Genomic DNA, 3,569 nt, shown 5'->3' with positions numbered 1-3,569 from the left:
AAAACTCACGTCTACGGGTAGAAAGCTCGTGGGCTAAAGCTTCAAGGGATGGTTCAGGTCCGAATCCCCAAGTTGCAAGACGTTGGAGAGTAACCAAAGAATGAAAACTCCTATCAACAAATAGATGAGCCTTCTGGATGCATTCAAGATGAAATCTGCTCAAGGAAGGTCGTCTAACAGCTAAAAAAAAAAAAAAAAAAAAAAGAAAGAAAGAAGAAAAGAAGGAAGAAAAATGTTAGACGAATTCAAAAAAGATAGGAAATATTTAATAGGAAAGAAACATACCTTCTGGATGAAGGAGGTCCTAGTTCTCTAGTAAAAGGGGCGAATGGATTCATGCCAACCTCAATAGGGTTTCCAACCCAAAAATCAAAGAAGAAGAAAAACTCTGTCTTCCAATTTCTATCAGATGTGGGAAGGGACTATATTCACCTACAATCTTTACCCCTGGCCTTGAACTGATGAAAACCAAGGGATTGACTAATCTCTGAGGGTTTATAACAATAAAGGAACTCGTCCACAGTGAGAGAATGGTCCCTTTCAAACACCTCCCTCTACAAAATTTGCATAGAAATGACCAGTCTCCATGCATTAGGATTAAATTGACATACTCCTAAACCTAACCTAGTAAGTAACTCTCTAGCAAAAGCATTGAGTGGCAACCTAAGTCCCCCCAAGAGATAAGCCTCATAAACACCAATTCCAAAACAAGGGTCACAGCACCACTTACCACGAATGGCCAACCTAAGGTTAAGGTTGTCTGGAATTTGATACTGGCTTCTAAAGGAAATAAGCCTTTTTTCATCTGTCTTTGAATGGACGCCTATAGCATAGCTGTACACAGTTTCTACCTCGTCTAAAACGGTGGACAAAGGAGCACTCGTGGAGGTACCAGCTTATGACCCAGAAGTTGCCCTTGTCCTAAGTACATCTTGAAGAACTTCTAAGGGAACCCCTGGAACCCCAGATGTGTATTGCTCGTCCATGGTGTTCCCTCCACTACTACTACTACTACTATTACTCCTACTACCACTGCTACTACTGGAACCACTATCACTAGTACTGTCATGATACTCATCTATCTCCCTATTATCACTAGTGCTAGACAAGGATATTACAACTTTAGACATCTGAGATAAAACTTAAAGGAAAACCTAAAGACGAAGATGAAGAAAATACCTGTTTCTAAATGAGGAAGGCCTAAGGACGCAGGAAGACTTCTAGACGAGGAGCTGGACGACAAATGTCATAGGAGAAAATTTTAGAAATGTGAAAGGGTAGGAAAGGAATTCTACTATTTATAGGCAACGAGACTTAGCATCTAAAATGACGGGACCACCATGAGAAGCCACGTGGCATGTTTCTTGAAAGACGAAACGACATGATTGAAATACATCAAATTGGGCCATGTGTCAAAAAAAGGGCGTTCTAATAATAGACAAGACAAGGACAAGGGGGCAACTAATGGGGATGAGAAACAAATATAGTTCGTCCTTGAGTTGTCGTCCAGTTCATATAAGAAACTACAAAAATTGGGCCATCTCCAGTTCATCCAAGGTGTTGTCCAAATCCAGAAAGGTCGTCCAACATAAGGAGTTCGTCCAATCTAAGAAGGTCATCCAGCATAGAAACACCTGGACGACCCCTCAACACTTAGAAAATCTTTGAAATGAATTTATGCACAAAAGCTTATAATTCGAATCACGTTCTAATATTTTGAAGAATAAGCGAAATCCTTGTTCATCGCTTTAACTTCTCACTAAACTCTTAACTTCCAATGGCAGTTATAGAAGACAAGATTAAATCTTCTAACTTCTATAGCAGTTGTAGAAGTTAAATCTAAACCTTGTAACTTCCCTACGGTTTGAGGAAGTTACCAATCAAGTAACCAATCTAAGGCTCACTATATAAGGACTCATCCACTTCAAACGAAAGTAAGTTTTGCCACCTCTCCTCAAAAGTTGGAATTCTTAAGTTATAAGAAAAAACTAACATAAGCATCTGAGGGTTCTTGGCCAGTTCACCCTGGTCACCATTGATCTTGTGTTTCTTTCTTTTCAGGCCTTTCAAACAACCTCTAATCCATTAAAGCTCGGAGCATTCAGCCTACTGATTTTCTATGTATCATCAACATGTATTTGTCATTTAGAAAGTCATACAACAAATTACTTAATGTAAAATGCATTACTTTGAATTCACCTCTTATATCAAGAATGAACTCAGTTAAAATTATTAATAATTATTCAATAATAACACAAAGAAAACAAAATAACACAAAGATAATTAAAACAAATACGCAAGTTTTTACCATAAAAAAAAAATACATAAGTTTTATTTCTACACAATATCAACATCCCAAAATATAAAACAAAATTACAAATGACTTATTGGATAACTCATTTGACAAAGAATAAAAACATATAAGAAATTTACGATTTTGAAAATTAATTTTATAATATATTATCTATTGTGGTTGACACTCTATTTCATTCTGAGATATACATTAAAATTTAATTGTTTACTTATTTATACATGATCTCTTTTATGAATATCATATCAGTGTTAAGCAACATATACTCTAGGAAGTATCATAATTTATTTTGAAAAACTGTTTATTTTGGACATAAATTGTTAAAAAAATAAGTCTAAACATTCATACTTTGGCTTCACTATTTTCATACTTGTGAATATTTTTCAAACATGTCTATAATTTTAAATCTATGTTTTTAACTCTACTGTATCTTGACATGTACTTTGCTATTTGATATCTAAAACTCTTTACTCATTACAGAATGCTCAACCATTCATCTTTCAATTAATTTGCATGCAGTTATGTAAATGTCTCAATTGTTTCCTTAAAACTCACAACAAACAATTAAACCAATATTGTCTTAATTTTTTTTTTTTTTTACAAAAAAAAAAAAAAAGTTTTAAAAAATGGTTCGAGTTCGGGTTGGGTCGGGTTGACCTGCAAAAAATATGGATCAGGTTATGAGTCAACTTGTTTTTACTTCAAGTCAAAAAATGGGATCTGGATCAGGTATTTTTTTGGGTCTGGTGGGTCAAAAAATTGGGACCAGTTTTGCCATGTCTAGCCATAACAATCGAGGGAATGTGAAGAATAGCTGTTAATAGAAATTCAAAGTAGTAAGTTAGGAATCGTTTCAAAATTTTAGGAAAAGTAACATCTTGAGTTTTAAAAACTCGAGATTCAATTAAAAATCAAGTTTTATAAACTCGCTTTGCAGTTGTTGTGAACTGCTGAGTTGGCTAAAAATTGCTACATAGATCTCGAGTTTTTAAAACTCTATAGCGGCGTTTTCCTGCGATTTATGGAACTCGACTTTTTAAAACTCAATTTCCATGTGAATTTTTTCTACATCAGACCCATCCCACTTACAAATCAAGACTTAAAAACTCGAGTTTTTTCTTCGAACTCGAGTTTTTTCTTGAAATTCGAGTTTTAGACATTCGAGATGTTACTTTTCAACATTGTTTTGAAACTTGACAACTAATTAATTTTTTTGATATTTATTTTTAATTGGAAAGGGAGTTCCACAACAATCTCC

The sequence above is a fragment of the Quercus robur genome, chromosome 1 (genome assembly GCF_932294415.1).
Source record: "Quercus robur chromosome 1, dhQueRobu3.1, whole genome shotgun sequence".
NCBI lineage: Eukaryota > Viridiplantae > Streptophyta > Magnoliopsida > Fagales > Fagaceae > Quercus > Quercus robur.
This window is presented reverse-complemented; position numbering follows the sequence as displayed.